This window comes from Mesoplodon mirus (genome assembly GCF_964341445.2).
Source record: "Mesoplodon mirus genome assembly, chromosome: 9".
Classification (NCBI taxonomy): domain Eukaryota; kingdom Metazoa; phylum Chordata; class Mammalia; order Artiodactyla; family Ziphiidae; genus Mesoplodon; species Mesoplodon mirus.
In genome coordinates this window covers 40,035,383-40,050,785 of record NC_138985.1, presented here as the reverse complement: position 1 = coordinate 40,050,785, position 15,403 = coordinate 40,035,383, and the positions used below count along the sequence as shown (strand labels likewise).

The 15,403-nt window shown below is 40.6% G+C and overlaps 1 long non-coding RNA gene across 1 annotated transcript; it reads left to right on the top strand.

The window, feature by feature from the left end:
* Positions 1-9,091: 9,091 nt before the first annotated feature.
* LOC309810518 lies at positions 9,092-13,893 on the top strand. The gene is made up of 3 exons (XR_014295010.1): positions 9,092-9,205; positions 9,851-9,940; positions 13,784-13,893. It is a non-coding gene; the product is annotated as an uncharacterized lncRNA (long non-coding RNA).
* The last annotated feature ends 1,510 nt before the right edge of the window (positions 13,894-15,403 follow it).

Genomic DNA, 15,403 nt, shown 5'->3' with positions numbered 1-15,403 from the left:
TACATTCTCAGCAGCAGGGTTTCAGTTTCTCCACATCCACCCCAACACTTAGTTTCTTGTTTTGATAGTGGCCTTCCTAATAGGTGTGAGGTGATATCTTGTGATTTTGATTTGCATTTCTCTTATGATTAGTGCTGTTGAGTATCTTTTCATATGCTTGTTGGCCATTTGTATATCTTCTTTGGAGCACTATCTATCTATTGAACCCCTTTGCCCATTTTTTAATAGGGTTATTTGTTTTCTTGTTGAGTTTTAGAAATTCCCTATGTATTCTGAATGTTAACCCTTTATCATACATATGATTTGCAAATATTTTCACCCATTCCATAGATTGCCTTTTCACACTGTGGATTGTTTCCTTTGACACACATAAGTTTTGAAGTTTGATATAGTCCCATTTGTCTATTTTTGCTTCTATTGTCTGTGTTTTTGGTATCACATTCAAGAAATCATTGCCAAATCCAATGTCCTGAAGCTTTTCTCCTATGTTTTCCTCTAGTAGTTTTATACTTTTAGGTCTTACATTTAGGTCTTTAACCTATTTTAATTTTGGTCCATGGTATAAGGTAAGTGTCCAACTTCATTCTTTTGCATGTAAATATACAGGTTTCCTAGTACCATTTGTTGAAAAGACTATCTTTCCCTATTTTGTAGTTTTGACATCTTTGCCAAAAATTATTTGGCTATATAGGCAAGGGTTTATTTCTAGGCTCTAGGCTCTGTTTTATTGGTCTGTATATCTGCCTTTATGCCAGTACCAGACTGTCTCAGTTGGTGTTGCACTGTAGCTGGTTTTGGAATAAGGAAATGTGAGGCCTCCAACTTTGATCTTTTTCAAGATTATTTTGGCTATTCAGGGTACCTTGAAATTTCGTATGAGTTTTAGGATTTTTTTTTCTACTCCTGCAAAAAAATGACATTGGGTTTTTGATGTGAATTGCATTGAATCTTAACATTGCTTTATGTAGTATGCACATTTTACCAATATTAAGTCTCCCAAACCATAAGCACAGGATGTCTCCATTTATTTGTGTCTTCTTTGATTTCTTTTAACAATGTTTTATAGTTTTCAGTGTACAAGTCTTTCACCTCCTTGGTTAAGCTTATTCCTATGTATTTTATCCATTTTGATGCCATAGTAAATGTGATTGTTTTCTTAATTTTCTTTTCACATTAGCCATTATTAGTGTATAGAAATACACCTGATTTTTGTGTGTTGATTTTGTATCCTGCTACTTTGCTGAAATTACTTATTAATTGTAACAGGGTTTTTGTGTGTGTGTGCGTGAAGTCTTTAGGGTTTTCTACATATACGATCATGGAATCTGTGAAAAGAGATCATTTTACTTCTTCCTTTCCGAATTGGGTACCTTTTATTTCTTTTTCTTGTCTAATTGCTCTGGCTAGGACACTCGGTACTAAGTTGAATACAAGTGGTGAGAGGGGGCATCTTTGCCTTGTTTCTTTTTTTTTTTTTTAATGGACACTTTTAATCCTAATTGCTTTTTTTTTAATTCATTTATTTAATTTTAATTTTTTGGCTGCGTTGGGTCTTCATTGCTGCGCACGGGCTTTCTCTAGTTGCAACAAGTGGGGGCTACTCTTCGTTGCAGTGTGCAGGCTTCTCATTGTGGTGGCTTCTCGTTGCGGAGCATGGGCTCTAGGCATGCAGGCTTCAGTAGTTGTGGCACATCAGCTCAGTAGTTGTGGCTCACAGGCTGTAGAGCACAGGCTCAGTAGTTGTGGTACACAGGCTTAGTTGCTCCATTTTGCCTTGTTTCTGACCTTAAAGGAAAAACTCAGTCTTTCGTGGTTGAATATGATGTTAGCTGTAGCCTTTTCATATATGGCTTTTATCATGTTGAGGTAGTTTCCTCTTTTCCCAGTTTGTTGATTGTTTTTATCATGAAAAAGTGTTGACTTTGTCAAATGCTTTTTCTGCATCATTTGAGATGATCATATGGATTTTGTCCTTCATTTTGTTAATGTAGTGTATTATATTGACTGATTTTGTGTGTTGAACCATCCTTGCATTCCAGGTACAAATCCCACTCAATCATGTGTATTATCCTTTTAATGTGCCGTTGAATTCAGTTTACTAGTATTTTATTGAGGGTTTATGTATCGTTATTCATCAGGAATATTTGTCTGTAGCTTTCTTGTGTCTTTTTCCAGTTTTGGTATCAGAATAATGCTGGCTTTGTACAATGAGTTTGGAAGTGTTCCCTCCTCTTCAGTTCTCTGGAAGGGTGTGAGAAGGATTGGTATTTTAATCATTTAATTGTTTGGTAAAACCCCTCAGTGAAGTTATCTTGTCCTGGTTGGGAGGCGTTTGATTACTGCTTCAATCTCCTTATTAGTTATAAGTCTGTTCAGATTCTTTATGATTTACTTTTGGTAGGTTGTATGTTTCTAGGAATTAATCCATTTCTTCTAGGTTATCCAGTTTGTTGATACATAATTGTTCACAGTAGTCTTTTTTTTTTTTTTTTCAGCTGCACTGCACAGTTTGAAGGATCTAAATTCCCCAACCAGAGATCAAACCCATGCCCTCTGCAGTGGAAGCACAGAGCCCTAACCACTGGACTGCCAGGGAATTCCCCACAGTAGTCTTTTATAATGCTTTTTTATTTCTGTGACATTAGTTATACTATCTACTCTTTCAATTCTAATTTTAGTTATTTGAATCTTCTAGCTCTTTTTCTTAGCTAATCTAGATAAGGGTTTGTTGATTTTGATGATCTTTTTAAAAGACCATGTCTTAGTCTGCTTGGGCTGCCAAAATAAAACATCATAGAATGGATGGCTTAAAAAACAGATATTTATTTCTCACAGTTTTGGAGCCTGAAAGTCCATGTCAGGGTGCCAGCATAGTCAGGTTCTGGTGAGAACCCTTTTCCTAGCTTGCAGATAGCTGCCTTCTTCTTGGGTGCTAAGGTGGCCTTTTGTCATGCATGTGCATGAAGAAATAGATTTCTCTCTCCCTCTTCTTACGAGGGCACTAGTCCCATCATGAGGTTCCCACCTTCATGACCTAATTTAAACCTAATTATCTCTCAAAGGCCCCACCTCCAAATACCATCACTTTGGTGGTCAGGGCTTCAACATATGAATTTAGGTGAGGGGACACAAACATTCAGTTGGTTTTATTGGTTTTATTGATAATACCAACTCTTGGATTTATTGATTTTTTCTATTGTTTTTCTATTCTTTATTTCATTTACCTCTCCTTTAATCTTTATTGTTTCCTTCTGCTAAATTTATGTTTAGTTTGTTCTTTTTCTATTTCTTCAAGGTATAAAATTAGATTATTGATTTAAGATCTTTCTTCTTTTTAATGCAAGCATTTATGTCTATAAGGTTCCCTCTTATCACTGCTTTTGCTGCATCCCATAAGTTTTGGTATGTTGTATTTTTCACTTGTCTCTAAGTGTTTTCTAAATTCACTTGTGATTTATTCTTTGACCCATTTGTTGTTTAAGAGTATGTTGTTTAATTTTCACATACTTGTGCTTTTTCCTTCTGCTGTTGATTTCTAATTTCATTCCATTGTGGTCAGAGATACTTTGTATGATTTCAGTCTTCTTAAATTTGCTAAGACTTGTTTTGTGACCTAACATATGGACTACCTTGGAGAATGTCCATGTGCACTTGAGAAGAACGTGTATTCTGCTATTGTTGGGTGAAGTGTTCTGTATATGTTTGGTTCAATTATTCTATAGTGTTAAGTCCTCTGTTTTCTTATTGATCTTCTGTTTGGCTGTTCTATCCATAACTGAAAGTGGAATATTGAAGTATCCTACTATTATTGTGTTGCTGTCTTTTTCTCCCTTCAGTTCTGTCAATGTTTGCTTCATACATTTGGGAGTTCTAATGTTAAGTGCATGTATATTATAACTGTTATATCTTCCTGGTGAATTGACCCTGTTATCATCATGCAGTGTCCTTCTTTGTCTCATATGATAGTTTTGGTATTAAAGTCTATTTTATATAAGTATGGCCACCTCTGCTCTCTTTAGGTTCCTGTTTGCATGGAATATTTTTTCCATCCTTTCGCTTTTAGCCTATGTGTGTCTTTAGATCTATAGCATGTCTCTGTAGACAGCATATTAGTTGGTTCTTGTTTTTTATCCATTCAACCAATCTGTGTCTTTTAATTGGTACATTTAATCCATTTACATATAAATTAATTATAGGCAGGAAAGGACTTATATTGTCATTTTGTTTTCTGTATATCTTATAAATATTTTGTCCCTCTCTCCATCCTGCTGCCTTATTTTGCGTTTTGCTGATTTTTTGATAGTGACATATTTTGATTCCCTTCTCATTTCCCTTTTTGTGTATTCTATAATTTCTCTGTGGTTATCACTGTAATTACATAAAATATTTTAAAGTTATAATCATATGTTTTAAACTGATAACAACTTTAATCACATATAAAAACTCTGCTCCTTTACAGTTCTGCCTCACCCACTTTATGTTATTGAGACATAAATTATCTCTTGTAACACTGCATATTTATTAACATAAATTTATAATTACTTTTCATGCTTGCTTTTGTTTTTTTAAAATCTGTATCAGATTTAAAAGTGATTTATGCACTTACATTACAATACTACATAATTCTAAATTTATCTATATGTTTACCTTTACCAAGGAGTTTTATATTTTTGTATGTTTTTTGTTGCTCTTTATCATCCTTCTGCTTTAACTTGAAGGACTCCCTTCAGTATTTCCTTTTTTTCTTCCTAGCCAGTTTGTTTTCTATTGACACCACAATGCTCAGGTCTCGACCATGTACTTTGATGGTGTTCTCAACCATTACTTCCATTGCTGCTGCTTGATCTTCAGGTTCTCCTCACGCTTGTTGAGCTGGCAGTGCATAGTACATATTTTCCTGGGCTGCAGTTCCAGGGGTTTGTACTTCTTGCCCTTGTAGAATTTCCTGAGGTTCTCTTTCTGAGTCTGGTTAATGGCAGCGAGAACACAGGCAATAGATTTGCAAACAACTCGAATCTTATAGAGCTTGGATGCTGCACTGCCTGTCACTTTGGAGACATGCAGCTGGGACAGCTCCACTTTCAGGTCATCCATCTGTTTCAGCAGCTCATCCTTCTTCTAGCCTGAAAGTCTCAAGACAATCTTGGCCATGGCTGCACAAGGATGCTTTAAAGTATGAAACAGATGAATGAAGACATCTTCTTTACCCAAAACATTAGTTTATGTTAAAAATTATTGCAGGGCTTCCCTGGTGGTGCAGTGGTTGAGAGTCCGCCTGGCGATGCAGGGGACGCGGGTTCGTGCCCCGGTCCAGGAAGATCCCACATGCCGCGGAGCAGCTGGGCCGGTGAGCCATGGCCGCTGAGCCTGCGCGTCCGGAGACTGTGCTCCGCAACTGGAGAGGCCACAACAGTGAGAGACCCGCGTACCGCAAAAAAAAGAATTATTGCAGGAGAAGAAACTCAAGGGGTCTGACTTCAATAATACTCATCAAAGGTAAATTAATATAACAAAATACCACTTCATGACCATCAAATTGGCAAAAATCAAAGTCTTACAATAACAGTGTTAATGAAAATGTAACATCGTGGAGACTGGTGAGCTGCTGATAGGAGTGTGGATTGGTGCAAGCACTTCAGAGAGCCATTTGGCAATATCTAGTAACTTTGAAGATGATCATCCTCGACAACCTAGAAGTTTTACTCCTCTGCAAGGCCCTTGCTCCTCAAAGCGTGGTCCTAGGACCAACAACATCAACACCAACTGGAAACGATGCAGAATCTCAGGCCCCATCCCAAACCTACCAAAACTGAGTCTGCATTTTAACAAGATTCACCAGATGATTATATGCACATGAATATATGAGAAACTACTGCATGTGGGAAAAGGAGATGTATAAAACTTTAAATTGTATTGTTTGTAGTAGCAAAACATTGGAAACAACCAGAAGTCCATGCGCATGATAACAGATACACTTTGGTATAATGGGATACATCTGTACAACAACTTGAATTACATGTATAAACAGCCAAAAAAGCACAGGTGCAGAATGATATGTATAATATACCACTGAAAGTACAAAGTACAAAACAATATTATATATTGTTTATGGATTTATAAACATAGTAAAGGAATAACAGCATGAGAATAATAAGCACCAAATTCAGAATAGAGTTTGTTCAGGGCAGGGAAAAAAAAGAATGAGATTTAGGAGGCATACACAGGGGGCTTTTTATCTGTGACTTTTTAAAAATTTAAACTTAATACGACAATAGTAAAATTTTATAGAGTGGGTGACGAGTACATAATTATTCATTATATTTTTTCTGTACTTTTCCATATACTTGAAATAAGTTTACAAATTTTTAAAGGTTTAATTTAGAAAAACAAAAAAAGGAATGCCTTCTTTCCCACCCTAAATTTTGTATTATCGAGTAGCTTTTAGATTTCTGAAGTGATCAATATGAATCAACTAGTTTTTCAAATTGTTTCCAAGTCTTGAATTAAATATTCCACTCTGAATATTCCATTCATTCAAGTACTGAAGTACAAGGAGTAAAACTAGTCTAAAGAACAACTGACTGTGGATGTAGACCATGTTATTTTTGCTGCTAATGAAATGTTAAAGGTACACATTCAAATATTTGTGGAGCAAAATGGAAATTACATTTGATTCACTTATTTGGGTAAGAATATATGTTTGTCTCTCTACTTACACCAGACAAGGAAGATAATCTAGAATCAATATGATAACCTTGAGGCTCTTTTCTTAACCATATGTTATCAACCAACTGGAAGTCTAGTCTTGTTTCCTTGGTCATTTATAATGTAAACAGCATTTAGTCCTGTCAGCATTGAAGCTGAGAAATAGAGGAATTCTCTGCCACTGATATTTTTTTATCACAATGGTTGTCAAGCTTTTCCATTTGGAAACCTTCTATTGATTCTATATGATTCACATCTCCCCTACACCAAGAAAAAAAAACCAAAAGAGGACATGACTTTACTGGAATTATCTATTAATTTAGAAGCTATTCAACTGAGGGACATTTACATAATTCAGTAGAGAAAACATACAGTGCTGTGTAAGAAAAAGATTGCCTGGTTTATAGGAACTGTTGATCATCAATATTAAGGACCCACCAAATGCAAATGTTACACTAAGGATACAGTCCTAAGACATACTGAGAAAGTTTGGAAACAGGCTCTGAAGGATTATGGGAAGTTCTAAACAAAGTGGCAAGTCTATCAAGGAGCTCATCATCAAAGATGAAGATGGAGGAGAATAGAATCATATGCAAATTCAAACGGTAACATATATACAAAAGCACTGCAGTGAGTACATCAAAATGCTACAGAGTAAGGTTAATGGAGTCATGAGGAGCCATGAGCCTGTGGTAACTTCCCAGAGGAAATGAATTTTAATAGTTTTGAGAGGGAAGTGAAATCATAATGGGAAGGAGAAATAGCTCAAAGGGCCAGAAGTGAGCTTCTAAAGCGAGATAAGCTGAGCCTGGGAAGACTATATTCACTTTATGATATAGAGTTTGAAAAGATTATCTCTTTAGATGATCTAAATGTGAGCTTGGGCAGGTTAACTTTTCTAATCCTCTTATCTGTAGAATTGGTAACATTCACCACCCAGAGATTGTGTGATTAATAATGAATGTAACGGGCTTCCCTGGTGGTGCAGTGGTTGAGAGTCCGCCTGCCAATGCAGGGGACACGGGTTCGTGCCCCGGTCCGGGAAGATCCCACATGCCGCGGAGCAGCTGGGCCCATGAGCCATGGCCGCTGAGCCTGTGTGTCTGGAGCCTGTGCTCTGCAATGGGAGAGGCCACAACAGTGAGAGGCCCGCGCACCACAAAAAAAAAAAAGAGAATGTAATATGCTTAGGAGAGAAATTATATTCAGTAATTCCATTATTCACTAAAATTATGCTTGTTCATTATAGAGAATTCAGACCACATAGAAATACATAAAATGAAAATTATACTCCACGTTCCCATTAACATTGTCTTTAACATTTTTTTTTTTTTTTTTTTTTTTTTTTTTTTGCGGTATGCGGGCCTCTCACTGCTGTGGCCTCCCCCGTTGCGGAGCACAGGCTCCGGATGCGCAGGCCCAGCGGCCATGGCTCACGGGCCCAGCCGCTCCGCGGCATATGGGATCCTCCCAGACCGGGGCACGAACCCGTATCCCCTGCATCGGCAGGCGGACTCTCAACCACTGCGCCACCAGGGAGGCCCTTGTCTTTAACATTTTTATGTGCATTTCTTCAATCTTTATTCCTTTTACATACTAATAGTTATTATCATTATCGATGCTATCATACTATTTTGCATCTTGTCACTGAACAGAATGTCTTGAAGAACCTTCCATGTCAGTACATATAGATTTACCTCACTGTTTTTTGTTTTTTTAGATAAGTAGATCTATTAATATAGGATGCTTATGAAGGATAGAAGCAGGCAAGCAAGAGAGCTCTGCCCCGAGAACTAAGTGGGCTACACATTTATAGTCAAAGGAAAAGTGGAGAGGGAGAAAAGACCACCTTCTTCCTCTTCCTTTGTAAAGTTATTGCAGGAAACTTGGGCACAAGAGGATGGTCATGTCCCAGGTGAGTCCCTGGGATGGGCCACCAAGTGAGGATCCTTGGCTTCACACAGGAAAGAATTCAAGAGTGAGCCATAATAAACTGAAAGCAGAGATAAACATTCCATGGGCAGAATGCAGTCTGTCCCAAAAGGCGAGAGTGACCCCAGCAGAAACATGCTCCACATACAGGGTGTGGGCCATCTCAAAAGGCGAGAGCGGCTGACCTCACTGTTTTCAAAGTCCATATAGTATTCCACTGTGTGTCCATTGCTTAATTTACTTAACCAGGCCCCTATTTATGGGCCAACAATCCTTCACTAGGACATTCTAGAACATATATCTTTGCATTGTGGTAGTGTTTTGTAAGAAGCAAAAATGCTGAGTTGAAAGTACGAAAAGTTTTCATTTTAATAGAGTTTGTTAAATTGTTCTTTGAAAAGTCTTTTTGATTTATCCCTCCCCACTTTCCTCCCCACCATGTAGGTGCTGAAAACGGAAGACATAACCTACTCGTATTTCAAAGGATAATAGATGATGAATTTTTTGTCTTTGAAAATATACAGCAATAATAGCCATGAAGACTGGGAGACTGATCAGCAGTGTTTCCGTAAGTCCCTTCCAATGAAGCCCCTGGACCAGTCTTGCATGGACATTGCCTCAGGTCTTATGTGCTTTTTTTCATCAAAACCAGAGATCCGTATATATATAATACATCCATATGCATACATAATCAGATACATTGTTGCTATTATTATTTTGCTATTATTATTTTGAACAGACTGATATTTGTTAGATCAATTAACAGTAAGAAAAATAAAACTTTTATTTTACCTTCAAAAAAACAAAAAGAACAATCCAGAGACCCAGAGTGACAGGATTCCCAACTGCTCTGAAGATGCCATCTGCCCTGCAGACCAGTTTTTGTGCTTGACCAAACAGCAGAATCTCATCAAAACAGAAGGGAAAAAAAAATTTCTTGGCAGAAAGTACCACCTTAGGCAGCTCACTGGTGAGGGCAGAATTGGACAGGGATGGCTTTAAGAAACCCTAGCCTTCTAACTGGCCAAGCAGCTTCTCACAATCTGCTAAAGGAAGAGGAAAATGAAACTCTAGGGGAGAGAGAACTATCCCCAAGTGACTGAGGCACCTCCTGACCTCACATGCTTCCTTATCTAGCTTAGACCCCATGGCCCATCAGTCAATCACTCTTAAAGATACGTAACTGCAACTCTTCTGCACGCCCTTCCTCCAGGTACTTGCCTGGCCAACCTGAAACCCAGGGAGGCTGTCTCCTGTGACCAACACACCTGCAGGGCAGAGTGCTGCTACAGACAGCTGCGTTGTAAGTCATGATCTACGATCTCGGTGACACTGCCCAGAAATCCACACAGTTCCTCCAGGGGGCTCGGCACCTGTTCCCAACTAAGCCGTTCTCCACTGTCGCCTAATCTATCTTCTCTCTGAAAGAATGACCCCTCCTCATACTTCACAGAGAATTCGAAGCCATCCAAGAAGACATTGGTCATTCTCTTCTGCACTCCAAGTCCAGCCCTCACACATGTTATATGACACCACCAGTTATCCACTCCCCCTTCACCGGGTCTCCCATAAATGTCACACATGCTGTAGCATCTCCCTGCTTGGGGGGTGGAGACACAAATGCAAAATGCTCTCCATCTCATCTTCTCGCCACCACTCCAGCTCTCTACTCCCTGTAAAAGCCATGTGTCTTTAAATGTTAGCTTCACTTGATGGCTCCCCTCCTCTGCCCAGTCTCTTCTCACTCTTCAACCCATTTTTCTCCCACCTGCCATTCATCTGAAACTGTCCTTGGTAAGGGCTCACTACCAGTTAGGCTTCTTTTCAGGCTCCCTTTTCATCTGACAACATTCCTGCCACAGCTCCAGACTCTACATCTTCTCTGAAAGTCAGTGAAGAAAAAAAGATTCCAAGCAAAATTCTCACAGCCTCTCTGGCTCTGCTCAGGGCTATGTGCCCATCCTGGATCAGTCATGGGATACACAGAGGCTCTTCTGATGTCCTGACCAAACTCTGATACAAAGGTCTCCTTTTTAATGGCTGCATAGTATTCCATTGCATGAATGTATCATTATTTATTTAACCTCTCCTTTGCTAATGGACATTTGGGTTTTTCTAGCAATTTACTAACATAAATAATACCAGGATGCACTTTCTTGGACCTTGCCCACCAACATACACACTCATACTCACACAGTTCTTTCTTCACCAAACTCATAGAGCTCATGACTGCCGAATTGTGCTTTTTGTGTTTTTGAGGATCTTTCCATCACACCACCAACATGTCACATTGTATGTTCCTGTGACCACTATGAGGAAGAGAAGGGGGGAGGGGACACTGGAGGCTGCAATGTCTAGACTTTGTCTTCATTGTCTTCAGTTCACTAAATGTAGTCCAGCTGTCAAGAAAGGAGCTCTATGAAGTTTAACCTAAAATTAGAAGAAAAGAAAGCTTCAAATTTCTATGGAAGTCTCATTTGCCTTCTAATTTCTCTTGGTGACCTGGGGGTGCAGGGGGAGGCAACTTTCTCCTCATCTGTTCTGCCTTGTAGCCTCTGTTTCCACCATAACAGTTCACAGGAACTGTTATAAACCTTGAAATTTCCCATTTCCCTTCTTTTGCCATTGTCTAAGAGCTGCTATGACCCAAGCTGCAGAGAGAGCCTCTACCACATTCCTCCAACCTCCATCCTCAACGAAGTGACAGCACCCCCAGACCAATGCCTGACTTCTTAGCCCTTGTCTTGGTCCCCTGGTTTGTGGTACTGGCCTTGCCTGTCCCACAATGCCCTTATCCTGCCAACCCATCACTCTGAAGCTATAAATCAGCACTTCTGGTTAACTAAATGCAGCATCTCTCAGAATGTCATGTGTTCTTTTTGCTTCTGATGCCTGATTTTTAAAAAAATAATGTCTTTACAACCCTCTCTGGGCTAGCTTCAGTTTAGAAGCCCTAGAACTCAGCTCTAACACTACCCAGATCTGAAGTTAATACTTGATTACACTTCCTGTCTTTTTTTTTTTTTTGCAGTACGCGGGCCTCTCACTGTTGTGGCCTCTCCCGTTGTGGAGCACAGGCTCTGGACGCGCAGGCTCAGCGGCCATGGCTCATGGGCCCAGCCGCTCTGCGGCATGTGGGATCTTCCCGGACCAGGGCACGAGCCCGCGTCCACTGCATCGGCAGGCGGACTCTCAACCACTGTGCCACCAGGGAAGACCCTTCCTGTCCTTTTATTGTTGATAAATAAGCTTTCTCTTCCTTGACTTGCGGGAAATTTTTTTTGCATTTTTTTCTCTTGTGCCTTCACATGCTCAGTGCCATGACCAAACACCACCAACCCCATTCTCCTGTCCTCACAACAAAAGTCCTCTTCGCCCTCCTTCTCCCCCCATGCCCAGCAGGGAGTGAAAACACAGACTGAAAATATTCTCTCTCCTACCCCTTTCTGATGGGATCCCTGCCCCTCTCCATCAGCATCCGCAACTCCACAGGGGTTCCCAGTGAAAATCCCAGCCCCCTTTGGAATACAGTCTTCCCTCAGGTCACATTTGCTGATATTTTATAAACAAAACTTTCTTTTACTGGCACTTAGTAAACTGAATGAACAAGTATCAGTACTACTCATAGGGACTTCGCTCGTGGTCCAGTGGCTAAGACTCCGTGCTCCCAATGCAGGGGGCCCAGGTTCAATCCCTGGTCAGGGAACTAGATCCCATATGGTGCAACCAAGAGTTCACATGCCACAACTAAAGACCCGGCACAACCAAATAAATAAATAAATATATATTTTAAAGTACTACTCATAAAATGTAGAGAGAACTTACAACTGCCAGCGTTGTTTCTAAAGGGTGTTACAAACGCTGCACTGCTGACATTAGTTAACACATTTGTTTTAAAGACTCAGTTTTATCAGAAGCTTCAAAACAGAACCAGGAATGGTGTACAAGATACAGTCCCTACCTTGTGATTATTTTGGTTTTCCAAAGCCTGATTTTTTTTCTAGATCTGCATACATGAGTGACTCTTTATCCTGTGAAAGTAGCACTTTATCACTGTATAGCTCCCTAATTCCCATTTACTCACAAGATTTAGAAGAGAGGAGCTCAAAAGGAAAGTTATTCAACTTGAAACAAAATTTCTACTAAGAAAATAACTAAGCAGGCTTCCCTGGTGGCGCAGTGGTTAAGAATCTGCCTGCCAATGCAGGGGACATGGGTTCAAGCCGTGGATCAGGAAGATACCACGTGCTGCGGAGCAACTAAGCCCGTGCACCACAACTCCTGAGCCTGCGCTCTAGAGCCCGCGAGCCACAACTACTGAGCCCTCGTGCCACAATTACTGAAGCCCGCATGCCTAGATCCCGTGCTCTGAAACGAGAAGCCAGCGCAATGAGAAGCCTGCGTACCGCAACAAAGAGTAACCCCTGCTCGTTGCAGCTAGAGAAAGCCCATGTGCAGCAATGAAGACCCAACGCAGCCAAAACTAAATTAAAAAAATATATAAGAAAATAAGAAAATAACTAACGCTTGAAGCAGAAGAAACCCCAGATGGCCTATTTCCATTACCTAATTAAGAAGGTAAATCAAGGGACTGCCGTGGTGGTCCAGTGGTTAAGACTCCACACTTCTAATGTAGGGGGCACAGGTTTGATCTCTGGTCGGGGAACTAAGTCCTACATGCTATGCAGCGTGGCCAAACAAAAAAGAAGGTGAATCAATATACGAATGTTTGCTGATTTGATTAATTTGGGGGGTGGTGAATTACATTTATGGTATTCAGTGTCTCAGTCTATAATAATGCACATATGTACATATGACTGTTTTTTTAGTTTCCTTCCTTTTTAAAAATTTATTTCTTTCTTTATTATTTATTTATTTATTTTGGCTGCATCGGGTCTTACTTGTGGCACACGGGCTCTTTGTTGCAGCGCATGGGCTTCTCTCTAGTTGTGGCGTGGGCTCCAGAGCACGTGAGCTCTGTAGTTGAGGAACACGGGCTTAGTTGCCCCGAGGCATGTGGGATCTTGTTCCCGTACCAGGGATCAAACCCACGTCCTCTGCATTGGAAAGGGGATTCCTAACCACGGGACCACCAGGGAAGTCCCACATATGACTCTTTTAAAGGACAGATTCTCTGATCCCCCAGGTCCCACTGGAGCCAACACTTTTCTGCAGTCCTATGAGATCCAGGATTGTTTTCCTCTGGTTTGTCCCAGAGTGTGGCACGTCTACCTCTGGAGGTAACTGAGATGACTTTTGGAGGTATGTGAACACATTTTTAAATTTCAACCGGTTTCCAATATTTATTTTACAATAGATTACTTTTCTATAGCTACAGTAGATTATTTTTCTACAGATAGAAAAAAACATAGCTAGCGTATCAAACTCCTGAATTCATGAGTACTATTGCTTAGGGTGAGATTAAAGTATCACTAGTAGATCCAAAGATAAATATTAAGTAAAAACTACAATAAAAAGTACACAGATATGACAAAAATCAGGAAGGTGGTACAAGGGTGACTGAGGTTGAGAAGACCCTGCTCTCTCTCTCATGCTGCCTGAAACATTATGGTGCTTCATCAGAATTCAATAATGTGATACCTGACCCTCATCCATCCGTTTTCCTGCAATATTTCAAATAGTCTGCCACAAGCAAGGTGAGTTAACTTAGTGGCTGGCTTTCTGTGCTTCCTGTTTCCTGCATAGCTGGTGCAGCAAAGCAGAATCCACCTGCTGAACTAACTGTGTTGAATTGGGGCATCACAGAAGATGCCGGTCATTTATCTGCTCAGTGGCTAGTGAGTTCTTTTGGATTTGTTTTACTTTTGAGAAAGAAGAAGAGGAAGGTTAATGATCTCCTCTCCAGGAGCCCTGGGCAGCTGACTCGGGGTCACAGGACTTGCTGGCCTGGAGGCATTTCAACACCGGGCTCGGGCCCTTGCAGAGCAAATCCCATGACTCCAAGGGACTGCCCGCACTCACTGTTGTGCCAGAATGCCCCTGTGAATGATACTGCTCAAGTGAGTAGGTCCTGGAAAAATCTTCTTATGTTATAAGAATTTTATGGGAAGAAGGTGCTTGATCTTGTAGGATTTAATTTATTTTAATAATTGTTATTTATTCAGGTATAACCTTATTCTAGAAAGGATATGAGATGACTTACAGAAATACTCACAGTAAGATAAAACTTTAAACAAGTAGATGAGGAAACTGGGGCAAAAGGAAAGTGAGAGCAGGAAAGATAAAATGGAGCCAAGAATGCGGACTGTCACCAACACGCATGCAGTGCGGGCTCTGCACTTTCTAGCGGTGGTGGCACAGGGGCCTCTAGGCTTCCTCACGGCGTGAAGGCAACAATGAGTGATGAACCCATAGTGACCCTGACTTTTTTCCTAAAAAGAGAACACAAACAGGGCTTCCCTGGCGGCGCAGTGGTTGAGAGTCCGCCTGCCAATGCAGGGGACACGGGTTCGTGCCCCGGTCCGGGAAGATCCCACATGCCGCGGAGCCCATGAGCCATGGCTGCCGAGGCTGCGCGTCCGGAGCCTGTGCTCCACAACGGGAGAGGCCACAACAGTGAGAGGCCCGCATACTGCAAAAAAAAAAAAAGAACACAAACAAACAGCTGCTCAGGACAAGGCTAACCATTCCCTGTGCTGAGATCAGAGGAGTTTCTAGTGTCCATGTGATGCCTTCAATAGCATCCTCAGTAATGTCCCTAGGATGCACCATGGTGGCTTCACAGGGCTGTTAATACCAGGTCCTT